General features: G+C 41.7%; 1 non-coding gene across 1 annotated transcript; it reads left to right on the top strand.

Annotated features, from left to right (window-relative positions):
- Positions 1-9,721: 9,721 nt before the first annotated feature.
- Positions 9,722-9,803, top strand: Trnas-gcu (transfer RNA serine (anticodon GCU)). Its single transcript has one exon. It is a non-coding gene; the product is annotated as a tRNA-Ser (tRNA).
- Positions 9,804-14,589: the final 4,786 nt, after the last annotated feature.

The raw sequence follows: 14,589 nt of genomic DNA, 5'->3' as shown, positions 1-14,589 counted from the left end.
CCCGTCGCAGGGCTGGCGTGCGGCGGGTGTGGGGCAGCCTCCGCCGCCGCCACAGCCACGAGTAGAAGCCGGCGAGCAGCGACGGAGGCACGGGCCCTCCGGGCAGGCGCCCAGTAGCAGCCCGTAGCTGAGCCGAGCGAACAACTCAGCAGTCTATAGGTGGCCCAGAGGCCGGGAGAGTTGCTCGCTCGACGAGTGCTGGAGGGCAGGAGTGAGCGTGGCTATATCCGTGGGTTGCCTGTTGATTGCATGATGAGTTTTGCCTGTTTTATGTGTGTGTGTGTGTGTGTGTGTGTGTGTGTGTGTGTGTGTGTTGTGGGAGAGAATGGAAAGAAATAAGCAAATGTCAACGTTGAAAGGCGGACGAATGTAGGGCAGGAGGGAGTGTGGCTATATCCGTGGGTTGTCTGTTGATTGTATGATGAGTTTTGTCTGTTTTATGTATGTGTGTGTGTGTGTGTGTGTGTGTGTGTTGAAGGAGAGAATGGACAGAATTAGCACATGTCAACGCTGGGACGAGGTAGTCACGAGATGCGAGTAGGAGGGATCGAGGGCATTTCCGTGGATTTTCTGTTGAGTAAGTATTTATATGCATTGTTTATGTATATGTTTTGTGTGTGTGTGTGTGTGTGTGTGTGTGTGTGTGTGTGTTGAGGGAGGAAATGGAAATAATTAGCACATGTCAACGGAGAAAGGCAGACGAGTGTAGGGCAGGAGGAGGGAGGGTGTGCAAGAGAGAGGTTGTATTATGACGAGTGTGTGTTGTCTGCCTCTGTGTGTGTGTGTGTGTGTGTGTGTGTGTGTGGACGTAATTTCGTAATAGAAGGGCTGTACATATGTTCTCTATATCGGCCTCAAAATGTCCCTATAAGTGCTCCTTTAAAAAAATATATATATATCCCCAACCTGCCCCTGTTCGTTTCGCTCGCCTCCCTCCCCTCCCTCAACTCGTGAACCTTGGATTAGCCCCCTAAAAGCCTGCCATAATTAGGGGCCTGTGGTGTGCTGAGGGGGAGAATTTATACATGTCGACAATGATGGTATAGGCTTTATCTTTTTTCCGGTGCTCAATCACTTTTTTTTTTCTCCACAAGGCAAGTTTTAGCTTATGTCATGCTCATTTTCATGTTAGTGTAATCCAATCTCCTTTTTTATTATAATGTGAGTCGTATTTATAATGAACTAAATTTCAAACCATCACTACGCCCGTTCATTTTTTTTTTTCTTCGTGTTTGGAGACTTTTAATCTTTGGTTCGTTTTAATTATCAAACTCCCACAGGTCCCCCAAGATCGTTGAGGGCAGGGGAGAGGCATAACTTGAAAAGAGGCACAACACGTAAAGTAGACATTTGCAACGGAAATGAGGTACAAAATCATGCAATTCACTACATTTATCATCAGAAAAACATGAACCACGTAAGAAAATCGTTGGTTGGGTGAAACTGTAAATTGTCCCATTCTACTTTTCCGTGTTTTGAAAGTTCATTATGACAGGTGTTTTGAGGTATACTCCTTTAAACTAGCTATTTCACTGGTTGTTTCCCTGCTAATTTTTTAACTAGCCTACTGATGACAGGTGTTTTGAGATATATCCCTTTAAACTAGCTCTTTTATTGGTTGTTTCACTGATAATTATTTAACTAGCCTACTGATGACAGGTGTTTTGAGATATATCCCTTTAAACTAGCTCTTTTATTGGTTGTTTCACTGATAATTATTTAACTAGCCTACTGATGACAGGTGTTTTGAGATATATCCCTTTAAACTAGCTCTTTCATTGGTTGTTTCACTGATAATTGTTTAACTAGCCTACTGATGACAGGTGTTTTGAGATATATCCCTTTAATCTAGCTCTTTTATTGGTTGTTTCACTGATAATTGTTTAACTAGCCTACTGATGACAGGTGTTTTGAGATATATCCCTTTAATCTAGCTCTTTTATTGGTTGTTTCACTGATAATTGTTTAACTAGCCTACTGATGACAGGTGTTTTGAGATATATCCCTTTAATCTAGCTCTTTCCTGGTTGTTTCACTGATAATTGTTTAACTAGCCTACTAACTTCTGCTTTATTCACTTCAACAAGCATCTCATTGACAGTTTCCTTGCTAATTGTCTAACTAGCCTACTGATATTTCCTATTGTCCCTTCAAATAAACTCTTCATTGGTTACGTTGATAATTGCCTAACTAGTCCACTGATATTTGCTCTATTCCCTTCAAACAAGCTTTTCATTGACTATTCCGTTACTAATTGTCTAACTAGCCTACTAACGTTTACAAAATTCCTTTAAACAACCTCATTCGTTATTTGTTTCGTTGCTGATAATTGTCTAACTAGCCTACTGACGTCTGCTATAGTCCCTTCAAACAGGCTCTTCATTGACTGCTTCGTTGCTAATAATTGTCTAACTAGCCTATTGACGTCTGCTATAGTCCCTTCAAACAGGCTCTTCATTGACTGCTTCGTTGCTAATAATTGTCCAACTAGCCTACTGACGTTTGCTATATTCCCCCTAACAAGTTTTTCATTGATTGTTTCCTTGCTAATTGTCTAACTAGCCTACTGACGTTTACGAAATTCCTTTGTACTAGCTCATTCGTTACTTGTTTCGTTGCTAATAATTGTCTAACTAGCCTACTGACGTTTACGAAATTCCTTTGTACTAGCTCATTCGTTACTTGTTTCGTTGCTAATAATTGTCTAACTAGCCTACTGACGTTTACGAAATTCCTTTGCACTAGCTCATTCGTTACTCGTTTCGTTGCTAATAATTGTCTAACTAGCCTACTGGTGTTTGCGTCTGTTCGAAGTCTTAGCGATTTGTATCATTAATACGAACTTATTCATTCCTATACACAAGGAGAAATTAAAGGAATAGGAGGACAAAGAAAAAAAAAGAGGAAAGAAAAGGGATGAGAGAAAAAGGGAGAGAGGAAAAGAAAGAGAAGGAAAATGGAAGAAAGGAAAATGGAAGGCAGGAAGAGGAAAAGGATAAAAATAGGAAAAGAAAGAAAGAGAGAAAGAATAAAAATAGGAAAAGGAAGGATAAAGAAAGGGAAAGAAAGAGGAAAAGGGAGAAAGAAGCTCAGGGAAAAGGGAAACAAGAGAAACAGGAAGAAAGAAAATTAAAAAAAGAAAAAAAAAAGGAAAAGGAAGAAGAAAAAGCAGGTCGACACACACACACACACACACACACAGCACCTCTCCCTGACAACCCAGTAACAAGCAACAAGCAGTAACAGTAACAAGCGATGATCACACCACCACCACCACCAACGATGTTCCTGGCGGTGATAAGGGAGGGCGGAGGGGAGGGAGGAGGGGGGGGAAGGCGCAGAAAGACCAGATCACCTGCTTGGATGCGAACCTTTTTCCCTCCTTCGACATGAATTTAGAAATACTGTTTGATTAATTATGTTGTAACTGTAAATTGATAGTATATTCCAAACTTCATAAGCTTCTTTTATATTTATTTTCATGTTTTTATATAGAATTATCATTATTACATTATCCAATTTATTCTCTATCCATATATCTATCAATCTATATCTATCTACCTACCTCTATAACACACTTGTCATTTACCGGTAGGATTTTCATGCAATTTTCTTTCAGGTTAATTTTCGGGTGTCACGCCGTCACCTGGGCTACCTGTGACGAGGAAGCGACAGGTGCAACGCGATCAAAGGTAAATGCAGGTTGCTATTTGTACGGTAGTTAAAAATGATTGGGTTTGATTTTTTTAATATTTTTTACTGTTTGCTCAAGTACTGGTGCGTGAGTGTGTGTGTGTGTGTATGCATGTGTGTGTGTGTGTGTGTGTGTGTGTGTGTGTGTGTGTGTGTGTGCAGACATGCTTACGCTCCCACCCAATTCTCTGATTAAAAAGTTTATCGTTTAATTAAAGTTATCAGAATGAACACAAAATAATACACATTAAATTAAATTATAAATGCCGTTGAAAGATATATGCAATTTTTTTTTTTTTTATATCAGCTCGGCAAATATTTCAGTTTAATTAGTATTCCAATGATTAGCAGTGTTTGAACAAGGCTTTTTTTTACTTTTTTTTACCTTTTTTTTATTCACTTCGGTATTTCGAGTGATTTTTTTCACCTGTTTTCCAATATTTTCTGTTTTTTATTGATTTTTTTTATTCTTTTTCCTTTTCAGTTTAACATTTCCTTCATTTTTTTTTTGCTTGTTTTAATATTTCCTTCAATATTTCCTTTTTTTTCAATTCAATGACCTTCAATATTTCCTGATTTCCTTCTTTTCCCTTTTCAATTTGATATTTCCTTCAATATTTCCTGCTTTTTCTTTTCTTTTTTTTCTTTTTGGGTCAATTTAATGTCCAATATTTCTTTTTCTTTTCAATTTAGTATTTTCTTTTCCAGATTTTTTCTTTTTTCTTTTTCTTTTCAATTCAATGTCCTCCAATATTTCCCGTGATGATATTTTTTTGTTTGTCTGCGTGCTTTCCTATTTAACGGGCTTCGATATTTCCAGTGATGTTTATTTTTTTATTTATTATTTTTGCTTTTTAATTTAATATGCCCTTCATTATTTTCTGTGTGATGCTCTTCCCTTTATTTTCTCCGCTTCAAATGTCTTTCCGGCTGATTAGAGAAGCTAATTTGATCATAACCGGTCGAGTGGTCCTTTGCACTACCAGAGAGAGAGAGAGAGAGAGAGAGAGAGAGTCGGGTATTTTGTGACTTTCTTTCATCGCTTGCTTTTCCGTTTATCGTCCGTGTATTACGTTCTATTGCGCTTTACGACTTTCATTTTTTGTATCGCTCCTTGGTTTCCTTGCATCGTCATATTGCTTTCGACTAAATACTTCTTTTACTTATTCTGCTACGTGACACTTGACTTGTTTGGAAGTACATATTCTACACCATTTCGGAGCTCACCCACCCACCCACATTTGACATGGCTTTGGGAGAGATTGTGTTAGTAGTATTTCCATGAGGGGCAGTTATATGAGCCTAGTGACAGTTTGATAAGGCTCTCGTAGAGGTTGTGTTCGTAGTATTTCCATGGAGGGGTTAGTTTTATAAGCCTAGTGACAGTTTGATAAGGTTTTCGTAGAGGTTGTGTTAGTAGTATTTCCATGGAGGGGTTAGTTTTATGAGCGCAGTGTTAGTTTGACAAGGTTTTGGTAAGAAGTTGTGTTAGTAGTATTTCCATGGGGGGTAGTTTTATGAGCCTGGTAATAGTTTGATAAGGCTTTCGTAGAGGTTGTGTTGGCAGGATTTCCATGGAGGGTAGTTTTATGAGCCTACTAAAAATAGTGATAGTTTGACAAGGCTTTGGTAAGAGGCTGTTTTAGTTTGTATTTCCATGGAGGTGTTTAGTTTTATGATAGTTTAATAAGGCTTTGGTGGAGGTTGTGTTAGTAGTATGTCCATGGAATAGTAGTTTTATGAGCCCAGTGATAGTTTGACAAGGCTTCTGTACCGTGAACGTGGAAAACACTCCCCTTTGTGGTCTTTGAAAATTCTTGTTGTGAGAGCCCAAAGCGTCCAAGAATACAGTAACGGTAGAGGTTGGGGGCGTGTCTATGGATAGTGGTGGGGAAGGGATGAATGTGACAAAAAAGTGAAATGGTATGGAGGAGAACGAGAGGAAAAGGATGAAAAACAGTAAAGGAGGAATGAAGAGGAAAAGGGAGATGAAAAAGAGTGAAAAAAAGCGAATTGAAAGGAGGGGAGAGGAAAGAGGAGAACGATTGGAATAGGATGATAAACCGTGAAGGGGGATGAGCCTAGTGATAGCTGGCATAAGGACTGTGCACCGTGAACGCGAAAAATAAAACACTCATGCGAACCCGATCAATGAGCCACTGTTGACGAAGACTATGAAAAAAGAGTGGAATGGAGGGGAGAGAAAAGAGGAGAACGAATGGAAAAGGATGAGTAACAGTAAAGGAGGGATGAAGAGGAAGAGGGAGATGAAAAAATTAGTGAAAAAAAATCGAACTGAATGGAGGAGAGAAAAAAGAGAGGAACGAATAGAAAGTTGGAGGGATGAGCTTAGTGATAACTGGGACAAGGCCTCTGCACCGTGAACGAAAAAAAAAAAAAAACATGGGAACCCGATTAATGAGCCACCGTTGACGAAGACTAATACGTTTGGAAAATCAGGCCAAAGTTACCACCCGCCCACCATCACCTCGCCGCAGCCAGCCACACCGGGGCGCTCAAAACCCCGCCTCATCCCTCACTCCCAACCTTCACCTGTCCTTCCCGTGACACCTGAGCGACGCGAACGATGCTTAATGATCGGCTGCGGGGAGATTACCTGCCTGACGTTACCTGTGTTTGGGGAGGCTGGGAGAGGAAGTTTTGCGAAGGAGGAGGAGGAGGAGGAAGGGCAGTGGGGGTGAGAAATAGAGGAGGAGTAGAGTGGATGGATGGAATGAGGATAAAAATATTGATGATAGAGTAAAAGAAGAAAGAGTAGGAGGAGGTAAAGGAGGCAAGGGAGGAAGGTGGAGGGAAAAAAGATGAAGAGGAAAGTGGATGAATGGAGGAGGAGGAGGAGGAGAAAATGACAAATGATGATGCTGGGACAGGAAAGAGAGGAGGAAGCGGAGGAGGAGGAGGAGGAGGAGAAGGAGAAGGAGGAGGAGGAGGAGGAGGAGGAAAGAGAGAGGAGAGGCAATCATTCACCGGGAAAATCAAATCATACAAGAGAGAGAGAGAGAGAGAGAGAGAGAGAGAGAGAGAGAGAGAGAGAGAGAGAGAGAGAGAGAGAGAGAGAGAGAGAGAGAGATACTCCCCCCCCCCCACACACACACACACACACACTTTCCACCCTTCTCATGTACTACCCAATCATGATCTCCCTTCCTTTCGACCCACGTTATTCCCCCTTCTAATTCTCTCCCTGCACGCCGAGGAAGGAAGATTAAGGGTGCTATTGAAGGCATGGAGAGCCGTCATACATACATACATACATACATACATACATACATACATACATTCATATAGAGTTGCTTGGATTGATTTGATGTTGATGAGTAAGAAGGAGGAATAAGTGGAAATAAGGGAGAGAAAGAATAAAAGAATAGATAGAAAGAAAAGATAGAAGTGAATAAACGAAAGAATGAAGGGAAAGATAAAAGAAAATAACAGATAGAGGAATAAAAGTGGAAGACTGAAAGGAAAACGATAAAAGAGAGAAATAAGAAAGAAAAGTAAGAGGAAAAGTAGAAATTGTCATAGAAGGAATGAAAGAAGAAAAAAGTAAATAGTGAAGTAGGAAATTATGAAGAATAGTGAAAATAGCGGAATAGGAAGAAATAATAGATAGAAGGAAAAGGTATAAATAAATAACATAGAAAAATATACTAGGAAGAAAAGTGGAATACATATAAAGAAAGGAAGATAGAAAGAAGAGATAAAAGAAGGAACAGGCAGGAAGTGGAACAGGGACAGGAAGAATAAAAGAAAAGATAAAACAAGGAAAAGAATAAAAAGAACAGGCAAGAAAGTAGGAATAAATTTTGAATGAAGGAAAAGATTAAACCAGTAACAAGCAGAAAAGTAGGAATGAAAGATAAAGTAATAGATAGGAAAGGCATGTGAGGCAAGGAGGATGGAGGATAGAGAATGGAGATGAAAGATAATTATGTGAAAATGAAAGAATGGAATGGAATGAAGGGAAAGGAGAGAGGAGAGGAAGAATAAATAAGGAAATAGAAACAGGAAGAAAGAAATGGAAAGATAAAGAAGAAACAGATATCGAAGACGTGTAAGGAAGGAAGGGAAGGTGAAAACGGAAAAGAAAGATAATGAAAGGAGACGAGGAAATATATGAAGAAAAAAAATGGAATAGAATAGAGGAGAAAAGAAGAAAGGAAAAGGTTAAGAAAAAAATGAGACCAAGAAAGAGGAATAAAGAGAAGGAGGAGAAGGAAGGAAGAAGAGATAAGAAGGGAGAAGAAAGGAGATAAAAAGGGAGATGAAAGAATATTATATAAAAAAGAGAATGGAATGGAATGGAGGAGGAGGCGGAGGAGGAGGAGGAGGATCTGAAACGGATGAGAAACCGTGAAGGAGGGATGAAGAGGAGGAGGAGGAGGAGGAGGAGGAGGGATAAGAAGGGAAAGGAGATAAGGAGATAGCGAGGAGAGAAAGATCGGTGGAGGAAAGAGAGGAGGAGGAGGAAAGGAGGGATAAGGAGATTGAGAAAATGTGATTTGGACGGAGAGAAAAATGATCAAAGGTGAGAGAGAGAGAGAGAGAGAGAGAGAGAGAGAGAGAGAGAGAGAGAGAGAGAGAGAGAGAGAGAGAGAGAGAGAGAGAATAAAATGAAAAATATGAAAAAGAAAATAAAGGAAATTCACTCGGAAGAAAATGGTGATAATATGAGACGAGGAGGAGAGCAGGAGGAGGAGGAAGAGGAGGAGGAGGAGGAGGAGAAGGAGGAGGAGGAGGAGGAGGAGGAGGGAGAAGGAGAAGGAGGAGGAGGAGGAGGAGGAGAAAGAAGAAGAAAAATAAGTAGAAGAAGAAGGAGTGTGTTTGTGACAGCCTCAAAATGGTACATCTTTTTAAACATTTATTTGGAGAAAGAGGGAGAGGGAGAGAGAAAAGTGCGTGGAGGGAAGGAGGGAGGGAGAGAGAGAAAGAGGGAGGGAGGAAGGGAGGGAAAAATGTGGTTAAGGGAGAGGTAGGGAGGGAGAACTTGGAGGAAAGGTATAAGCAAGGAGGAAAAATGTTGTTAGGGAGAGAAAGAAAAAAATTATAAAACAGTAGAGACAGAGACAGAGAGAGAGAGAGAGAGAGAGAGAGAGAGAGAGAGAGAGAGAGAGAGAGAGAGAGAGAGAGAGAGAGAAATTAAAACACCTGAAAAATATATCCACGTACTTAAGAGGAGGAGGAAGAGGAGGAAGATAAAGAGGAGGAGGAGGAGGAGGAGGAGAGAAATTATTACATTCCAGAGTGAAGTGACTGAGATGAGTGAGTTTAATTTTATAAGGATGCAACGAGGTGTGTGTGTGTGTGTGTGTGTGTGTGTGTGTGTGTGTGTGTGTGTGTGTGTGTGTGTGTGTGTGTGTGTGTGTGTGTGTACGTTATCAACCTCCTAAACTGTATCACCTAGACAGTATATACGATTCTCTCTCTCTCTCTCTCAAAACGCGTCTAACAAAACATCTATTAGTCCAACAATTTCAGCCATGAATCTTCCACGCTTCTCAAGTTCAATGCTCTACCTAATTTTATTCTCGACAATGACATGCCTTGTTATATTTCATTATTTTACTGCTTTACCCTTTTGTCTCTTGTAGATTTTATTATTTTAGTTTATTGCTGAACACTGTATATTGTTTCCTTACCTAGTTAAACTTTATCACATTTCCGCTGTACTAGACTTCAGTATTTTGCTACTATAATTCTTTCATTTGTTTTTAGTCCATTTTACTTTATATTTTCATTGTCTTAATATTTTTAATGTCATTTTACTTAAGTTTAATGTTCTCATGAGCTTGATATCCACTGAATTTTCATCACTTTTGCTCTATCTGTTTCAACACCGCTCAACATCCACTCACATGCGTAGATAACTTTACAGCATTTATTTAACTTCTGTGATATCATCCTAATCTGTATTATAGTGCCTGGCGAGACACATGTAAAGAATAACCTTTGTATTAATGGAAATAAATTATATTCTCTCTCTCTCTCTCTCTCTCTCTCTCTCTCTCATGACGAGGTGGCCGAGTGGTTAAGGCGTTGGACTGCTAATCCAATACGGTCTCCGTGCGTGGGTTCGAATCCCATCCTCGTCGAAGAGGTGGACATTTTAGCGTAGCCTAAGAAACAAGTTTGATGAACTGCGATGTCTTGCTTTGACAGAAAACTTTGACGTAATTGCTATAACCGAAACATTTATTGACACCACTAATATTGATTTAAGTTCCGAATACAACATAGATGGCTACAGATTCTTCAACAATGATCGTGTAAACCGTAGAGGGGGTGGTGTCGCCCTTTTTGTCAAAAGCTACTTGCAACCTACTGACAAAACACCAAGACACAGTAACGTTGAACATTTGTGCGTGCGAGTAAACATTGCAAAAGTCAATTTAAATATATCTGTCACTTACAGGCCTCCGGGGCAATCACTTGATGGCGATCTTGAAATGTACAGCGTCTTAAGGCAGTCACTTAATAACAGCGACTCACTGATACTAGGAGACTTTAACCTCCCCCATATCGACTGGGCGACACTGTCGGGTACAGAAGGTGAGTCCCATAGAATGATCGAATTTCTAGAGGAAAATTATCTAAGCCAAATGGTTTCTGAACCAACTCGACAAAATAACATACTTGACCTTGTTATAGCGACCCAAGATAACCTAGTCAGTAATGTCACGGTAGGAGAACACCTCGGTTCCTGCGATCATAAACTAGTGCGCGTTGACATTAGAGCTCAAACATCGGTGACTGAAAATAAAGTTAAGGTGCCCAATTTCAAAAGAGCCAACTTCGTAGAAATCCGACGAAAACTAATAGATATGCAACTATCAGATGATGGCAATGCAGAGGACGCCTGGCTAAACTTTAAAAATCACTTACTCACTCAGCAGGACACATTTGTACCCTTGTGCGAGAAGCGAATTAACACTAATAAAGTCCACCGTGGTTTAATAGCGAAATTAAAAACTAATTCAAGTAGAGAAAATTGTCTTACAGGTTAAAGAAATACCAAAGCACGCCAGAAAACATTAGACTTTACAATGATGCAAGGCGACGAGTAAAAAGATTAGTGCATCAGGCAAAGCGTAGATATGAAGAAAATATTGCAGCCAACTGTAAAAATAATCCGAAATCCTTCTTCAGTTACATAAACAACAGAAAGGCGATCAGAAGTGGAATTGGACCTTTAACAAACAGCGACGGTGCACTAGTGACTGACAGCCAACACGTTGCAAACCTATTAAATAATTACTTTTCCTCGGTGTTTAATAATAACAGTCCTCCCACCACCACCACCAACACCAGTACTAATGTAAATCCCGAGCATGCATTGTCTAACTTTGAAATAAAACCCGATGAAGTCCTTAAAGCCCTCAAATCACTTAAAACAAATAAAAGTCCTGGACCTGATAAAGTATATCCAACTCTGCTGAAAGAAACAAAGAGCGAAATACTCTCCTCCCTCACAACCGTATTCAATATGTCCTTGCGACAAGGCATTGTCCCTTCAGATTGGAAAAAGGCTAACGTGACACCGATTTTTAAGAAAGGAGACACAAAAGTACCAGGTAATTATAGGCCCATTAGTCTAACTTCGGTTGTAGGTAAGCAACTTGAGGGCATAATTAGAGACAAAATTGTGAGTTACCTTGAAAGCCACTCATTAATTGGGGACTCACAACATGGCTTCCGAAACAAAAGATCCTGCCTATCAAATCTATTAACCTTTTATAACGACCTCTTCACTGTTTATGACGTAACCAAATCACTGGACGTAGTCTATCTTGATTTCCAGAAAGCGTTTGATAAAGTCCCGCATCATAAATTACTTTACAAATTAAAGCAAATAGGTATTGACGGTCAGGTAAACCAATGGATCGCGAATTGGTTGAGCAACAGACAACAAAGAGTAGTGATTGACGGATTTAACTCAGAGTGGGCGCCGGTCACCAGTGGCGTCCCTCAGGGCTCGGTTCTTGGTCCAGTGCTCTTCATTATTTACATCAACGACGTGGATGTTGGACTCAATAACCGCATTAGTAAATTTGCAGACGACACAAAGATTGGTAACTCGGTTCTCACTGACGAAGACAGGCAAAGCCTCCAAGAGGATTTGCACAAAATTTCAGCTTGGTCGGATAGATGGGAGATGCCCTTTAACGTAGACAAGTGCCAGGTCCTTCAAGTTGGAACGAGGAATAAGAAGTTTGATTACGAAATGCGCGGCGTTAAACTCAAAAGCGTTCAATGCGTCAAGGACTTGGGGGTCAAAATCGCGTCAAACCTCAAATTCTCACAGCAATGCATCGATGCAGCAAATAAAGCGAACAGAATGTTGGGCTTCATTAAAAGAAACAGTTTAGTCAGACCCCACTTGGAATATGCGGTACAGTTTTGGTCTCCCCACCATGCAAAGGATATTGCTAAATTAGAAGGTGTTCAGCGTCGGGCAACGAAAATTATCCCTTCCTTGCGCAACAAATCCTACGAAGAAAGGCTTTCTACCCTTAACATGGTCTCTCTTGAGAAACGTCGCCTCCGAGGAAAATTGATCGAATGTTTTAAAATACTTAATGGTTTCACGAATGTAGACATGTTATAGTAGGATATCAATGTATTATTATTATTTAATATCACCACGAATTAGGCATACAATTGTCAATGGAAAAACCCCACGACAGATAGATCACGCCACCTTATAGGAATGTCGTCCGTCAGTGTTTACCGTCTCAGTTTTGTAAACTTAGCACTCCGATGGTGCGTGGAGGTCACCTTGACATACGTGACCAATTGTAACAATTATTTTCCAACCTGTAACTCGCGACTCCTTCACGAGAGTCCGACTGACACACAACGACAGTCGCTCTCGCTCCGTCGCTTCTTGTACATAAAGGCTACGAATATAATTCGCCTTAAGGAAGCTGAAGTCTTAATCAACACCCTTTAAACGCCCCCCGACAAGCCCGTTACATTTGGTTGGCAGCGGTCACCCCGCGCCTGTGCCTTCGCTACCTCGTTCTCCTCCAAGCCACGAGAACTCGCCAACAAACTCCGGGGACAGGCGTACAAGGGAAGAAGGAGTCAACGCACCTGCCGTCCGCGGCACCGCACCTGCCGTCCGCGGCAACGCACAAGGCGCCAGCTACAAGCATCTCCCAAGTCGCCACCTACGTGCAACTCACAAGGCGCCAGCTACAAGCATCTCCCAAGTCGCCACCTACGTGCAACTCACAAGGCGCCAGCTACAAGCATCTCACAAGTCGCCACCTCCGTGCAACTCACAAGGCGCCAGCTACAAGCATCTCACAAGTCGCCACCTACGTGCAACTCACAAGGCGCCATCTACAAGCCTCGAGCACACCAGCTATAAGCAACTGCGTCCGGCAAAAAGCATGTGATAGCGTTCGCCAGTCGAGTACTTACAGCTCCGGAAAAGAACTATTCTGTTACCCACCTAGAGGCTCTTGCCATTGTATGGGCTCTGAAGCATTTTCGTGACATTGTGATGGGGTACAAAGTTGTGGTGTTTACGGACCACGCGGCCATAACTGATCTTTTCAAGGGAAAAAACCTACACGGTCGTCTGGCAAGATGGTTCTTAACGATCCAAGCATACAATCCGGAGATAAAATACATCACCGGGAAAACAAATGTGGTCGCAGATGCCTTATCACGGAATGTTCCGATAGGCGCGATTACCTCCCCAGAGGTCATCCACAACTTCACTTCACCTGAGCTGCACACTGCTCAGCGTGACCACCCTGTGTGGAAGAGGTTAATTTACGCCCTCGAGTCGGGAGACGAATCAAACCTTCCTGACTTGCCAGTTCCCTTTTCACAATTCTTCCTATCAGAGGACAACCTCCTTTGTAGGTCATGGCCAACCAAACCGGTACCTATAGACCAACTGGTCATCCCAGACATATACGTCCCCGTGACGCTTAAGCTGGTCCATAACACACCCATTGCGGGTCACCCAGGAAGAGACAAGACGCTATCTGTCACCAGACGAAAATTCTACTGGCCCACATTACGGGTTGATGTAGAAAAACATGTCGCACATTGCGTCGTTTGTGCTAAGCACAAGGGGTCCGTCAAAGGGCCAGCACCTATGTTGCAATACCCAGTACCAGAGGCGCCATGGGATGTTGTTAATATAGACTTACTACAGCTCCCCCAGAGCCATCATGGCTCGCGCTACTTATTGGTGTGCGTCGACCAGTTCTCTAGGTTTCTAGTTCTAGCGCCTCTCAAGGACAAGACAGCCACACGCGTGGCCCATGCCCTCGTGACTCACGTGTTGTGTCCACATTCGTCTCCTCGAATTCTTCTGAGTGACAATGGCACCGAGTTTAGGAACTCAGTATTGAGCGAAATATGCGCTCAGTTTAACATCACGCAATCCTTCATCACAGCTTACCACCCAGCTGCTAATGGGTTGGCGGAGAGGGCTAATAGGAAAATCTTACAGGTCCTCAGGCCTATCGTGAACGATCTCCACGATAATTGGGAGGATTGGCTATCGCATATAGCCGCTTCCATAAATACGTCGGTAAACGACTCTACGGGGAAGTCTCCCTACTACATCTTGTATGGGGTGGAGAAACGTCTTCCGTACGACCTCCTTACAACCCCACAGCAACCTCTCTACAACATTGATAGGTACGCACAACAGCAGATGCATATGTTTTCCAAGATACACTCAGAAGTTAGGTGTACGTTAAAAGCTACGAAGGTTGAAATGATGTCAAAACAACACCCATCCATCTGAAGCCTGGTGCCCTCACGGCACACATAGGAGAGGTCTTCCTCATAGAAGATGTGCTCCTCGTAAAATATCCATATACTTCCTTGACCAACACCACGGACACAATC

Source organism: Eriocheir sinensis, chromosome 9 (genome assembly GCF_024679095.1).
Source record: "Eriocheir sinensis breed Jianghai 21 chromosome 9, ASM2467909v1, whole genome shotgun sequence".
In the NCBI taxonomy this organism is placed as follows: Eukaryota; Metazoa; Arthropoda; class Malacostraca; order Decapoda; family Varunidae; genus Eriocheir; species Eriocheir sinensis.
This window is presented reverse-complemented; position numbering and strand designations above follow the sequence as displayed.